The 14,884-nt window shown below is 58.0% G+C and overlaps 1 pseudogene; it reads left to right on the top strand.

Annotated features, from left to right (window-relative positions):
• Window positions 1–1,436: 1,436 nt before the first annotated feature.
• LOC131569323 (uncharacterized) lies at window positions 1,437–14,700 on the top strand (annotated as a pseudogene).
• The last annotated feature ends 184 nt before the right edge of the window (window positions 14,701–14,884 follow it).

The raw sequence follows: 14,884 nt of genomic DNA, 5'->3' as shown, positions 1-14,884 counted from the left end.
TTTTCCACCCACAGAATTCTCACCTCTGCAGCAGCTCTAAAGCTGCCAGAATCAAAGCCAAGGGGGCAGGGAGGGACCCTCAGGTGCTGGCTGCCACCTGGGGCTGGGCAGAGCAGGGCTGGGCAATGGCCATCTCTGTGCAGTGGGGCTGGGCCATGGCTGGGCCCCAGCCTTGCATTGACAGGGGTCCCCAGGATGTGCCACCCCTGGGACAGGCACTCGGCCAGGAATGTGCAGGGACATTTCTGGAACTGCCACCCCTGGGAACAGGACCCCCTATGCCAGGATGTGTCACCCCCTGGGATGGGATACCCCTACAACAGGAGCCCCTGGATGTGCCACTCCAGGACTGAACCCCCCCCCCCCCCTTTTTAACCTTTGCCACTCAGCACAAATGACCTCTTCCTTCTTGTCCAGGAAAAAGAAAGTGAAACGGTTGAGTTGGCGAAGCTGAACACCTCCATCTCCCACAGCCTCCCCACCATTCCCTGCACCCCCCAATCCCCATTTTCCTCCTCCCCTGAGTGCCCTCAACCCCTTTCCTGCTCAAGTGCTCCCCAGGATTGCTGAGCCAGGAACTGGTATTGGGGCTACATGGCACAAAATTGAAGAAAATAAGGAAAAAAGAGAAATAAAGAGAGGAAAAATTCAGGGGTAGGGGATGGCACAGAAGCAGAGCTACCCAGGACCTCCATGTGATGCCTACCCAGGAAATGAGCAACCCAGGCGGGCAGTGCTGGGCCCTGGGTCACCCCAAAATCTGAGGCATCCAGGGAAGGAGCTGTGACCCCTGGGCCCCCCCAGCTGCTGCCCATCCTGGCTTTTCCATTCCCATTGGACTCCAACCATGGGACCCTATTTCCTTCTGTCCCCCCTTCCCTGGGACTCCCAACCCTTCTGCAATTTCTCAGAACTTCCATTCCCAAGGAATCCCATCCCGGTAATTCCAGAGCCACGGACCCCCCACTCCCTTGGGGACCTTGATTTCCCCAGGGCCCCCATTCTCACAGGGCCCCCCTTACCCCAGGCACCCCCATCCTTGCCAACACCCCATGATCAGAAATCCCTGGAGGCCAAGTTGTTCATGGACCCTCATCCCCACATGTGAGTCTACCTAACCCTTGGGACCCCCATTCCCATGGAACCCCATCCCTGGGCACCCCATTCCCCTGGACACCCATCCCTGGCTCCCTACACCACCTCAGCCTCAAATTCTGGCAACACCATGTCCCCACCATGTCCCACCATCCCCCCCATTAACCACAAGGTCCCCACCCTGCCCACAGCCTGTCCCCACCCTGCCCCACCAGGTGCCACCTACGCATGGGGACAGACGGGACCTCGCTTCCTTCCCCTTCATCCGAAGAGCCGCCAGCCAGGGGAGTGGTGGCCACAGCAGCGAGTGACAGCCAGTGCACATGGCTGGGGACACCGGGATGGCCGGGAAGGTGGCACTGCTCCCCTGGGGTGAGTGCCCCAGGAACAGGACTGTCACCCCGGTGAGGGGCCCTGGTGAGACAGAGACCAGTGGGGAGGGGGCAGAGGGGGGCTATGGCGTCCACTGAGGTCCCCAGTGCCAGGAGGGTCAATGCATGAGGTGACCAAGGACGTGGGGTGGCCTTGGGGACAGGAGAGGGGGTTAAGGAACATGGGGACAATAAAGGGGAGAAAGGGATTTGGGGAGGCATCATGGGACTGGTGAAATTGTGGGGACATGGGCAGGGTGCCAGGGTGGGCCAGGACATGAACTAGGGGAAAAGCACCATGCAGATGGGCCCTGGGTACAGAGACCGTGGGACTGGTGGGGGTGACCTCTGCTGGCAAGGGACGGTCCTGGCATCGCCATTCCTACGCTGTCCATGGTGTCCCTGTGTCCTGCCTCAGCCTGAGGTTGCCTTGGAGCCCTAGTTCCTGAGAGGTCCGTGCCACTCTGGTGTCCCCACAGGAGAAATCTGGGGATGATGCCAAAACCCAGTCTCTGGGTTCTGCTGGACCGACAGAGTCACCCCCACTGAGCCCTGTCCCTTCTCCCTTCCAGCCCAGACCCTCGGCTTCGCTGGTGAGTCCTCAGGGGATGCCCTGGCCCCACCCCGCTGTCACCAGCCCCACACTGGTCCTGGCAGGCTGGTGTCCCCTGTCACCCGCAGGCACCCAGACCACCTGGGTCGTCGTGGAGCCCCCCTGGATGCCAGCAGTGCTGTGGGACCGGGTGACACTGACCTGCCAGGACTTGGGGACTGCCGGTGCCACCTGGTACAAGGACAGGTGGCGCTGGTGGCAGCAGGGACGTTGCCGCCTCACTGTCACTGAGAGTGGCACCTACACATGTGACAGACCCAGAACTGGGCTCAGCCTCCCCGTGAGAGTCTTAGATGGTGAGGGGGTTGAGTGTCCCCAGCCTGGAACCTGCAGGAACCCCAAGGGCTCTGGGTGGGCTCCGCTCCATGGGTCACCTCCTGTGTGACAAGAGCACATCCCCTGCATATGGGGACATCCCAAAGCATGCCAATGTGGAGGGGCCCCTGTGTTGGAATTGGGGACCCTTAGTGTGCTGGCGGTGACCCACTAGGGGGGTCCCTAATGGGTGGTGTCTTCAGGACCCTCCAAGCTCTCCTGATGTGACAGGACCCACTTGTTCCCCAGATTGGCTGGTGCTGCAAGTGCCAGCACAGCCACTGCTGGAGGGGAACAGGGTGACACTGCGCTGCCGGGACAGGTGGAACATCCTGGTCACCTGGGTGTCCTTCTACTGTGAGAAGAAGCAGCTGGTGGAGCTCTGAAATAGGACAGAGCTGACCCTGTTCCCTCTGCAGCTGCACCACAGTGGGCGCTACCACTGTAGGGACTGGCTGAACGACAGGGAGTGGGTGGTGTCCGCGCTGGTGACAGTGACAGTGCATGGTGAGAACCCCACAGCTTCCACCCCAACACCCCCACAGACCCTCCCCAAGGACTTGGGGTCACTGTCCCCACTGCCTCCAGTCTCCTGCCCTGAGCTCCTCCCTGTGCAGGTGCTGGAGGGTCCCCCTGAGGCATCTTTCTGGTCCCCTCTGACTCTCAGCTGCCTCAGCACCCCCAGCCCCCTGCAGCCCCGAGCCTCCCTCCTGCACGTGTTCTACCAGGACGGGCAGGTGGTGGGGGGCCCACAGGGGTCCCTGCAGCTGCTGGTGCCCGCCATGGAGGTCTGCCACTCGGGGAATTACAGCTGCCAGGTGTGTTCCGAGGGTGGGGCCGTGCAGAAGAGCAGCGCCCGGCTCTGCATCACGGTGCACAGTGAGTGCGGTGATGGGCACAGGGAGCACCCACATCCTCCTAGGGTCCCCTGGTCGGGCACCTCCATGTCCCTCAGACACCTTTCTTGGGTCCTTCCACCACTCCCCTTGTCTCCACACATCCATGGCATAACCTTGCCCCCACTATCCCCGATCACACTCATCCCCTCCCGTCCGTATCCCCCCACACCAGATGCCAGCCCCTCTCTGTGGCCTCAGCCCTGTCTGTGTCCCTGCAGTGCCTGTGGCCAATGCCACCATCACCCCCGGTCCTCTGGCACATGAGGTGTGTGCTGGTGACAACGTGACCCTGCGCTGCTCGGTGCAGGTGGGCTCAGTCTCTTTCACCTTCACCTGGCTGCACAACGGGCAGGAGGTGGCCCGGAGTCCCATCCTGGAGCTCAGAGACATCGATGTGGGACATTCAGGAACCTACTAGTGCGTGGCCACCAATCAGCTGGGACAAGACGGGCATCGCGTGTTCCGGGCACCCAGCCCCGAGCTGGTCCTGGAGGTGACACCGTGGGGACACAAGGTCACAGGTGGGGTCACATGGGGTCACCAGGGAGTGCAGGACCCCTGGGGTGATGGGTGATCCTGATGTGTCCCCCTCTGTTTCTTGCAGTGGCCGCAGGGGTCGGTGGGGCCCTTCAGTTCCTGCTCCTGCTTGTGGCTGTCATTGTGGCCTGGCACTAGTGGCACCGCAGGGGTGGGTGACAATGGGGGGATGAGGATCATGGAGAGAGGTGGGAAGGCTCCCAGAGAAGGGGGAGTCCCAGGGCAGCACCCACAGCCCCTGACTTGGGAGGGGCTGAGCCCTCAGTGGCCATGGCTCAGAGCTGTTGGAGGGTCCAGCAGGGATGTTAGAGGCTCTCTCAGGGGTCCCCCTCCCTGCTGGGCTCAAGGGATCTGGGGGCTCAGGGTGTTGGTGCAAGTGGGTTTGGTCAGGGATACTGGGGTGCCTGGGGAGAATTGTGTGTCTGGTGGTGGTTCCGCATTCCCAAGGGTGGATGGGGGCCCCTGGGTCTCAAAAGTCACCCCTCCAGTTTTCCTTTGCAGATGCCAGGAAGCACCAGGAAAGGTGAGTGCAGCCTTCAGCCATGACACACCTTTTACCCAAACCCCAGCACCTCCCATCCCCTTCCACTAACAGGGCCACACATTCCACATTCCCACAGGGCCCCACAAGACCCCCTGGCACCCCCAGTGGAGGATCCTCAGGCGACGTACATGGAGCTGCACAGGAAACCGTGGGAACCCAGTGACATCTATGACAATCTACACCAAAAGTTGTGATGCTCTGGGAAGCGGGAGGCACTGGGTGACACTGGGGGTGCTCCCTCCATGGCTCCTGTGGCTGCCCATCCTTCCAAGGGAGGTGGTCATGGGTCAGGGGGAGGCTACACAGGGCACCCTCTGCTCCCCATTTCCTTTCCCTGTACCCCCAAGGGCTCCCCCATCCCTTTGCTCGTACCTGCAGGGGCTCCCCAGCCCCATCCAAGTGCTCAAGTACCCTCAGGGACTGCCCCATTCTCTCCCCACAGTGCTTGTAGTACACCCAGGCCTTCCCCATTCCCCATCCCACTACCCCTGTCCTATCCCACTGGAAAAGGGGGAGTCGGGGAGGATTCTTGCTGAAGGGTTTCTCATATGAAAATGAAGCACAAAAGTGGCAACATTATATCTGAGAACTGTTTATTGATAAAGGAGGATAAGCGTTCGTACCAAAGGGGGATAGAAGGGAGTAGAAAGGGAAAAGGATAGAGAGAGAAACAGAAGACAGGGATAGCATTACCTCAAGAAGCCAAGGTGCTCTGTGACCAACAGCTCGGCAGATGGAGTGTGTGTGCTGCAAGCCAGGGCGAGCCCACATGGCCTTTGTGAGTGGCTGGGCGTGATTTCCAAGCACGGCACCTGCGTGTCTCTGGCATGGGCGAGCGATGCCTGCAGGCTGGCTGCTGCGGGCTGGCTGCGGGCTGGTGCTGCGGCACTGGTGGCTCTGGGCTGGCTGCTGCAGGCTGGGGCTGTGGTGGGCAGGTGCAGCAGGCTCGGTGCTGTGGGCAGCACGGGAAACGCGGCAGAGGCAGCGGGTGGGTGCAGGCAGCATCTGCTCCATCGGGGAGCAATGAAGCAACGTCCTGAACGAGCAGGAATGAGCTGCCTTGGGGAAGCAGCGAAGCAGGGAAGAATGAGTGTGGACAGGGAAGAAGGAACACCAGGAGGTAAAGGTGGTGGAGGGGGAGTGTCTGTGATATTTTTGCCGGATGACTGGGAGGAATGATGCATCTGACTCCATCTTTTCACAAGGCTAATTAAGTACTTTTTTATACCATATTAGTCTATATTATATTCCATTACATCTAAACTGAATCAGCCCAGCACTCAGCTGCACTCCACTGCACACAATCTCATGACTGTCAGCCAACAGTCCCCACACACACACACCTGGATTCAATTGGTCAGTGAATCAAAACTCTCACACCAGAATCCAATCACCAATTCCCTTCAGGTAAACAATCTTCCACAATGCATTCCACATGTGAAAAACACAAGAGAAGAAAATGAGATGAGAATTGTTTGGATCATTCTTTGCTTCTCTCACTGCTTCTCTCAGGTTCAGAGAATGTGAATCCCACAGGGGAGTAGAGCCAAACTGACCCTCCGAGCAAGCCCCTGATCCCTCCAAGATACCCAAAGCAAAACACTCCTGTTGTGTCACAGTTTGCTGCTTCTATTTGCAAAGGCTCCTCCCACAGCATGATTTCCGGGGCATTTTTTCATAGATATTTTTCCTTGGGCATCTGTCCCACCAGCCAGTGGGGTCACTCATAGCCCGATCACTGAAGCTTTCTCTCCCCTCATTCTCTGTTGTGTGAAGCCTCACCAGGGACAGGGTTCCCAGCACATGTACAACAACAGAGTAATTTTTCAGCTCATGTGTAGCATATGTTGAGACATAAATCAAAATCAGATTTGATCCTCTTAACCCCAGTGTGCTTAGTGGCTCTGCAATCCCCCTCCCAGTGCTCCCAATGAAATGGCTTTCTGGTACCCATCCCAGTTCCAAGGGGCCACAGGACCTGGTTCCCTGCTCCTGGGACAAAAACGCAGCTCTTTGGTTAAATTGGCAGAAATTATGTTTCTTTGTTCAGCTCTGTCAAGGAAGCTGAACAAGGGGGGAACCTGCTTTGGAATGGAAAATACAATCCCCTTCTCTCTGAACTATTATAATTTTGAAATTACAGGGCTTTTAGGTAAAGATGTGGGGACAGGAATAAGAGTTCTTTACTGGTATGTATTGTGAGAAACAAGTTAATGGAAGTTGACTTTTAATGGATATTATATGAATTGATATTACATTATTGATTATACTGTTGAATAAATATTGTGATGTTGTTCAGATAGTGAAAAGTATTGTGGAGTGGCTGATGTTGTTGTGGTGGCCATCCAAGGGTGGGGCCCAGCCATGGCCCAGCCCCACTGCACAGGGATGGCCATTGCCCAGCCCTGCTCTGCCCAGCCCCAGGTGGCAACCAGAACCTGAGGGTCCCCCCTGCCCCCTTGGCTTTGATTCTGGCAGCTTTAGAGTTGCTGCAGAGGTGAGAATTCTGTGTGGGTGGAAAAGGCCTGCCTGTGGTTTGCTCAGCCCTGCAAGAAGCACAAACCCCAAAGAAAGCTCAAGCAGTGGCTCTGTGAGGGCCTTTGATGGTTTTCAGAGCAGGGCTGGCGGGAAACCCCCCCGGCAGGGGCAGCTGTGGGGGAACCAGTCTGGAAATGCAGCAATTGATCCTTTGTTCCTCTTTGTAAGGGACAGAGAGAACCACAAAACTACTGCAAATCGCACAACAATATGCCAACAACCTGCCTGGGAACCTCCTTCTTGAACAAAATCTGCAGCCTTGAGGAACCTCATGGAAAGAATGCTTGGATTCCGACTTTGCCCACAAAAATAGAGAGAAAAGTGTGGAAGTATTGGTCAGTGGCTCTACCCGTGACCATGGTGGGGCTGTGGGGAGTGACCCTGTGTGGATTCCATGTGTCCCCAAAGCTGCTCCATCCTTGCCCTCCTCACCTGAGTGAAAGGCTGAGGCTTTGCAGGAATTGTGGTGTAAAGCCACCAGAGGTGCTGCTGTGCACTCAAAACCTGCCTGGGGTCAGGTGCTGCCTTCCTTCCATTGGGGATCATGGAGAGCGGTCACAGGTGTTGTGAAGGGCATGAGTCTGGCCCCGGGACTCTGCCAGTGGGCACTGGGATCCAACCTGCTGCCTTAGCGGCTTCTGCCCGCTGCCGGTGGTGGTGCCGGGACTGATTGGTGCCCATGAGTTTGCAAAAGGAGCGATTTCCCCTCCTCCCCCCTGCCCGAGGCCGCCATGGCTCCTGAGGGGATGGAGCTGGACCGGGGCGCCCCCTGCTGGCCGGGAGTGCTCCCTGCACCGCCCCCTGCTGGCCACGGTTTTAACTGCCACAAAAACCAACAGCGCTAAGTGGGAGGGAATGTTCTGATTTTGTGTTGTTCGTTCTATTCTGCTTTATAAATTTCAGAGTAAGGAGCTGTTATTCCTTTCCTTGCACTATTGTCTTGAAGCCCCATGATTTTTTAAATTTAAAAAATTTTAGAGATAGGTTTTCTTTCTATTCCAGGAATGCTTCCAATTTCCTTTGCAGCTATTTTTCATTTAAATTAGTTGTCAAATCCTTACTTCCGGACTGGATGGGACAGACACCTTTAGAGCAGGCATGGTCAGGGACTTGGCCACCTTGTAAGCCAGCTGGGCCACCAAGGGCCCTTTAACCAAATGGCACTTCTGGTCATGTGATTGCTCAGGAGATGGCTTTGTCAGAGGGCACACTGTCCCCAGTGTGCCATGGCTGACAGACTGGTGGACAGACAGGGCCCTCTCTCACCAAAAGCAGGGCCTGACCCACCCCTGCCACACACAGGTGTTGCAAAATATCTCCAGATATTAAACTTTTCCTGTCTCTGACAACCCAACCTGTGCCATGGCCTGATCCCAACTGCCCTGTGAAAGGCAGAGGCTCAGCAACACCAACAGTGCCTTTGTGCCATCATCTTGTGGGAAACAGGGCAGAGGAGGTATTTGGGACAGGGGACAAGAGAATCCAGAGCCTCCTGAAGGCCACTTCGGCAATCAGAGCAAGGAAGGTCCTGGGCCTTGCCAGGTTCCTCTTGTGGAGGAAACATGCTGGGGACAGTGTCTGGGATTTGTTCCTTTTTAGTGGCTTTCCCCGAAAATCGTTCCTTGTGCGACAATTTATACTCTCAACAATGCAGCTGTTGCTGTTGGTTTTATTCTCTCTCATTGCTGTTGGGATCTTTGTGCCTCCACGGGGAGTGGGAGGGGCAGTTTTTTTTGACAGCACACACATGAGGTCATTTCCCATACCATTATTTTCCCAATACAAAATAAATCAAACTCACAAGGTATAAAATTAGCTGGTTTATAGAATACTTTGAATCATTGCTTTCCCAACAAGTCAATCACAATGAAAACACAAACAAATCACAAAGAAATGAGATTTTTTTTTCTCCCTGTAGGAGCCCCTTGCTGCATCCAACAGCAGCATTTGCTTGTGGATACCACAGAGTGCGTGGAATCTCCCTGAGTATTCAACAGCACCATGGGATTGTTCCCTGGCTGCTTGGCAGTAACCCAGCCCCTAAGGAAGCCTTTTGTTGAGCCATATTTAGGAATTATCACAATTTATCTCATTCCCACCCTGAAACTTGAATGACTTCCCATGGATTCAGCTGACAAAAGGGGAGAAGCTCTGTCCATCCTTGGACAGTGCACAGGAATCTGTGGAAATGCCCCTGTGTGCCTCAGGGTCTGATTCCCTGGTAAATCCACTCCAGCCTGCCCTGAATTCCCCTGCCTGGACACTGCCTGCTCCTGCTGTGACATGACTGTTCCCCAGCTCCTCGTGTGCAGCCCCTGCTCAATATTTCCACACTTTCTCCTCTCTTCTGGTGTGCACATCCAGAATGCAAACATTCTTTCTTGAAGGTCCCAAAGGGCTGCAGGTTTTCTTCAAGAAGGAGGGTCCAGGTCAGGTTGTTGAGCAGATTATTGTTGTCTTTGCAGTAGCTCTGGGGCTCTCTCAGTCCCTTGCTGAGAGGGAAAAAATTATCAATTGCCACATTTCTGGACTGGTTCCCACGCAGCTGCCCTTGCATGAGTGTTTCCAGCCAGTCCTGCTCTGACAACCATCAAAGGCCCTCACAGAGCCGCTGCTTGATCTCTATTTGGGTTTTGCGCTTCTTGCAGGGCTGAGCAAACCACAGGCAGGCCTTTTCCCCCACAGAATTCTCACCTCTGCAGCAGCTCTAAAGCTGCCAGAATCAAAGCCAAGGGGGCAGGGAGGACCCTCAGGTGCTGGCTGCCACCTGGGGCTGGGCAGAGCAGGGCTGGGCAATGGCCATCTCTGTGCAGTGGGGCTGGGCCATGGCTGGGCCCCATCTTTGCATTGACAAGGGTCCCCAGGATGTGCCATCCCTGGGACAGGCACCCGGCCAGGAATGTGCAGGGACATTTCTGGAACAGCCACACCCGGAACAGGACACCCCATGCCAGGTCACTCCCTGGACTGGTTTCCCCCAGGTCATCCCTACAAGAGGGACCTCACAGAGCAGGACTCTCCCGGATGTGCCCTCCCAGGACAGACACTGCCCCCCTTTCCCATCTGACTCTCAGCACAAACGGCCTCTTCCTTTTTGTCTAGGAAAAAGAAAGTGAAAGTGTTGAGGGGGCGCAGCCCAACACCTCCATCCCCCACAGCCTCCCCATCCTTCCCTGCAATCCTTGCTCCCAATTATCCCCCTCCCCTGGCTGCCTCCAATGCGTTCCCCGCTCAGGTGCTTCCTGGGATTGCTGAGCCAGGAACTGGGGTTGAGGGGACATGGCATAAAAGTGAGGAAAATAAGGAAGAAAACAGAAATAAAGAAAGAAAAATTCAAGGGCAGGGGAGGGCACAGAAGCAGAGCTACCCAGGACCCCCATGTGATACTTGCACAAGGAATGAGCATGCCAAGGGGGCAGCACTTGGCCACGGGTCATCCCAAAATCTGAGGCATCCAGGGAAGGAGCTGTGACCCCCATGCCCCCTCAGCCACTTCCCATCCCTGGCACCCCTATTCAGTTGGGACCCCAATCATGGGAATCTGATTTCCTTTTGTCCCTCCTTCCCTAAGACCCCTTCCCTGGACTGCAGTTCCTCACAATCTCCTACCCCATCCTGGTAATTCCAGTCCCTGGGAGCCTCATTCCCTTGGGGACATTGATTCCACCAGGGCCCCCATTCTCACAAGGTTCCCCTTTCCCCTGGCACCTCCATCTCTTGGCCCCCATCCCATGATCATAAATCCCTGGAGGGCACATTGTTCTGGCACCCTCATCCCCAAGTCTGAGTCCATCCATCCACTGGGATCCCCATTCCCATGGGACACCCATACCTGGGCATGCCATTCCTCTGGACACCCATCCCTGGCACCCTACATCACCTCAGACTCCAAATTCTGTCCCTGCCATGTCCCACCATCACCCCCATGTCCCACAAGGGCCCCACCCTGCCCCCATCCTGTCCCCAGCCTGCCCCCCCGCCAAGGGCCACCTACATGTGTGTACGGACGTGACCTCGCTTCCTTCCCCTTCATCCGAAGAGCCACCAGCCAGGGGAGCGGTGGCCACAGCAGCGAGTGACAGCCAGTGCACATGGCTGGGGACACTGGGATGGCCGGCAAGGTGGCGCTGCTCCTGTGGGGTGAGTGCCCTGGGCACAGGCCTGATACCCTGGGGATGGGCCCTGGTGAGGCAGAGACTGGTGGGGAGGGGGCACAGGAGGGCTGCAGGGTCCCCTGAGGTCCCAAAAGGCCGCAGAGGCAGAGCATGAGGTGACCAGGGCTGTGGAGACAGGAGAGGGGGGACAATAACGGGGGGACAGGGATTTGGGGAACTATCATGGGGCTGGTGGGGGTGACCACTGCAACCACTGCTGAGTCTCCATTTCTGGGTGTCCAATGTGTCCCAATATCCTAACTGAGCAAGGGCTAGACGGTGTGTCTCTGTCCCCAAGGGGTCCTTGCCACACTATGACAGTTTAGGGACAGCCCCCACAACCAGTCCCTCCCTTCCAATGTCCCTGTGATGCCACCCTCACCCAGCCCTGTCCCTTCTCCCTTCTAGCCCAGACCCTCGGCCTCGCTGGTGAGTCCTCAGGGGATGCCATGGCCCCACTCCGCTGTCCCCAGCCCCACACTGGCCCTGGCAGGCTGGTGTCCCCTGTCACCCACAGGTGCCCAGACCACCCAGCTCCTGGTGGAGCCCCCCTGGAGGCCAGCGGTGCTGTGGGACCGGGTGGCACTGACCTGCAAGGGCTCGGGGACTGCCCGTGCCACCACCTGGTACAAGGACAGGTAGCACTGGGGGCAGCAGGGACAGGACCACTTCACTGTCACCGAGAGTGGCACCTACACATGTGACAGACACGGCACCGGGCTCAGCCCCCCCATGACAGTATCAAATGGTGAGAGGGGTTTGGCTGTCTCCAGCCTCTCACCTGCGGGGACCTCAAGGTCTCTGGGTGTGCTCTGCTCCATGGGTCACCTACTGGTGTGACCACAGCCCATCCCCTGTACACGGGGAGATTCCAGAGCATCTCAGAGTGGAGGGACCCCAGTTCTGCATTCAGGGAACCCTGCTGCACTGGATGTGTTCCAGTTCGAGGGTCCTTGAGAAAACTGAATGCCACAGGTGTCCTAAGACTCCCATGTTCCACAGCCCGACTGGTGCTGCAGGTGCCGGCGCAGGAGCTGCTGGAGGGGGACACGGTGACACTGCGCTGCCGGCCCTGGGAGAACATGTCGGTCACTGGGGTGCGATTCTACCATGGGGACAAGGAGGTGGAGAGGTCCCTCAGTGGGACCGAGCTGTCCCTGTCCCCTCTGCAGCTGAACCACAGTGGCCGCTACAGCTGCGGGGGCCAGGTGGACTCCAAGGTGGCACCGTGGGTGCACTCGGCTTCAGTGACAGTGACAGTGCATGGTGAGCACCCCACAGCCACCACCCTGACACCCTCACAGCCCCTCCCCAGGGACTCGGGCTCACAAAGCCCCCTCCCCTCTCCTTCCCAGAGCTCTTCTCAGTGCCAGTGCTGGAGGGTCCTCCTTATCTTACTGTGGGATCCCCCCTGACTCTCAGCTGCCTCAGCACCCCCAGGCCCCTGCGGCCCTGAGCCCCCCTCCTGCACGTGTTCTACCGGGACGGGCAGGTGGTGGGGGGCCCGCAGGGGTCCCCGCAGCTGCTGGTGCCCGCCGTGGGTGTGTCGCACTCGGGGAATTACAGCTGCCAGGTGCAATCCAAGGGGGGGGCCGTGCGGAAGAGCAGCGCCCAGCTCCGCGTCATGGTGTGCTGTGAGTGTGGGGATAGGCACAGGGAGCCCCCACAGCCTGCTCAGGCACCCCTGCCCCGTCTGGGGATCCCCACAACTACCCGGGTCCCCTATCCTTTTCTGGGTACCTCACCAGATCCCCTAGCCCTATGTGGGTACCCCCATCTTTCTGCTAATCTTTTTCCACATCCCCTCATTCCTGCTTGGGTCACCCTCTGTGTCCCCCCATTCCGCACTGGGATCCCTTCATCTGTCCCTGATTCAACCTCAGCCCTCTCTGATCTCCCTCCATGGTCCTCAACTCTCACCATTCCCTCCCTGGTTTTACATACTCTTCCTGGTGTCTCCCCGTCTTCCTCTCCAGGTTACTCATCCTTGAGGCCTCCATCATTCCTTGGGGTCCCGTTCCAAGCCCCCCTCCTATCTCTGTGCCTCCTTTTCCTCACTGGGGTCCCACTTCCCCTCTCCCATCCCTCCCCACCACGGGTCTCTCACTGTTCCCTGGTGTCCCCTTATCCAAGGGGTCCTGCCCTTGAGGGGTGTCCCTGTCAGTGCAGCCGCCGGGGGACAGGTGGCATGCAGGGACTGACTGGTCCTGAGCTACGTGGTGGCTGCGGGTCCCCTGTCCTTCTCCTGGCACCGGGAGGGCTTGGGTTAGGGTTAGGGTTAGGGTTAGGGTGCCGGGTCAGCGACAGGGACAGCGTGGCTGAGAGTGACCCCCTGAATGTCACCGTCCTGGGCAAGCAGGACCCTCGGACTGGGGTGACCCCTCCCATGGCACCCCCATCCCACCTGCCCAGTGCCAGCCCTGTCTCTGTCCCCACAGTGCCCGTGGCCAATGCCACCATCACCCCCGGTCCCCTGTCACACCAGGTACATGCCGGTGACCCCATTACCCTGTGCTGCTCAGTGCAGGTGGGCTCAGCCCCTGTCACCTTCACCTGGCTGCACAACGGGCAGGAGGTGGCCCGGGGTCCCCTTCTGGAGCTTGGAGCTGTTGATGTGGGACATTCAGGCACCTACCAGTGCGTGGCCACCAACCAGCTGGGACAGGACGGGCACCGCGTGTTCCGGGCACTCAGCCCTGAGCTGGTCCTGGAGGTGACAGTGCGGAGACACAAGGACACAGGTGGGGTCACACTGGGGCACATGGGGGGTGCAGGACCCCTGGGCTTCTGAGTGACACCAATGTGTCCCTCTCTGTCCCCAGCAGTGGCTCTAGGGCTCAGTGGGTCCCTGCTGTTCCTGCTCCTGCTCCTGGCTGTCATCGGGGGCTGTTACCAGTTGCACTGCTGTGGTGGGTGACAATACGGGGCGATGGGGTTCCCAGGGATTGGGGGGAAGCCCCCCAGGGTATGGGGGCCATAGAGTGTCACCAACAGCTCCTGACTTGGGAGAAACTGAGCCTGTAGAGACCTTGGGGTCCTGGGGGATTTGGGGAGGTTGTGCGGGGTTGTGCAGGGAAGTTGGGGGTTCTGTCATGGGTTTTGGGGGAGTTCTTGGGACTCTGGGGTCTCAGTGGTTTGAAAGGTTGGTTTAAGGTATTTTGGGACTTTCAAAGATGCTTGAGGGTCCCAGGGACAGTCAGGGGTCCCGATGGTGTTCAGAAGCCCTGAGAACCCCAGAGTCACCCCTCATGCTTTTCTTTTGCAGCCCTCAGGAAACAGCAAGAAAGGTGAGTGAAGGACTCTAGGTTTGAACCTCCATTTTACCCCCACAACAAAACCCTCCCATGCCCACAGACACCCCCTTATCCCTGCAGGCCCCCCCCAGAGCCTGCGGCCCCCCCAGAGGCGGGGGAGGTGCTGTACAGTGATGTCGTGAGCACCAAGAAGGCAGGTGGTGAGTACAGATGGGACACGGGGGACATCACCCATGGGTGTCACCCTCAATCCAGGTCCCACAACCAGCGTCTCTCACAGGGGCCCCCCGCGCCACATCCCCCAGGTGACCTACGCAGAGCTGCCAGGACCCCACAGGAGGCAGCAGGACACCAGTGACATCTGCAAGAACATGCTGTGACACTGAGGGCACAGGGAGCACTGGGGTCCCTGTCCAAGGGCATCCCCAGCTCCCATGGGTGCCCATCATGCCCAGGGAGTGGCCACGAGTGAGGGCTCCCATGTGGGGCTGCCAGGCTCCCTGTTCAAGTGCTCCCAGTGCTCCCAGTACCCCCAGGGGCTCCCCATTTCCTCCTCTACTACCA

Source organism: Ammospiza caudacuta, chromosome 30 (genome assembly GCF_027887145.1).
Source record: "Ammospiza caudacuta isolate bAmmCau1 chromosome 30, bAmmCau1.pri, whole genome shotgun sequence".
Classification (NCBI taxonomy): Eukaryota; Metazoa; Chordata; class Aves; order Passeriformes; family Passerellidae; genus Ammospiza; species Ammospiza caudacuta.
The sequence above is the reverse complement of the archived record's forward strand: the minus strand, read 5'-3'. Positions and strand labels throughout refer to the sequence as shown.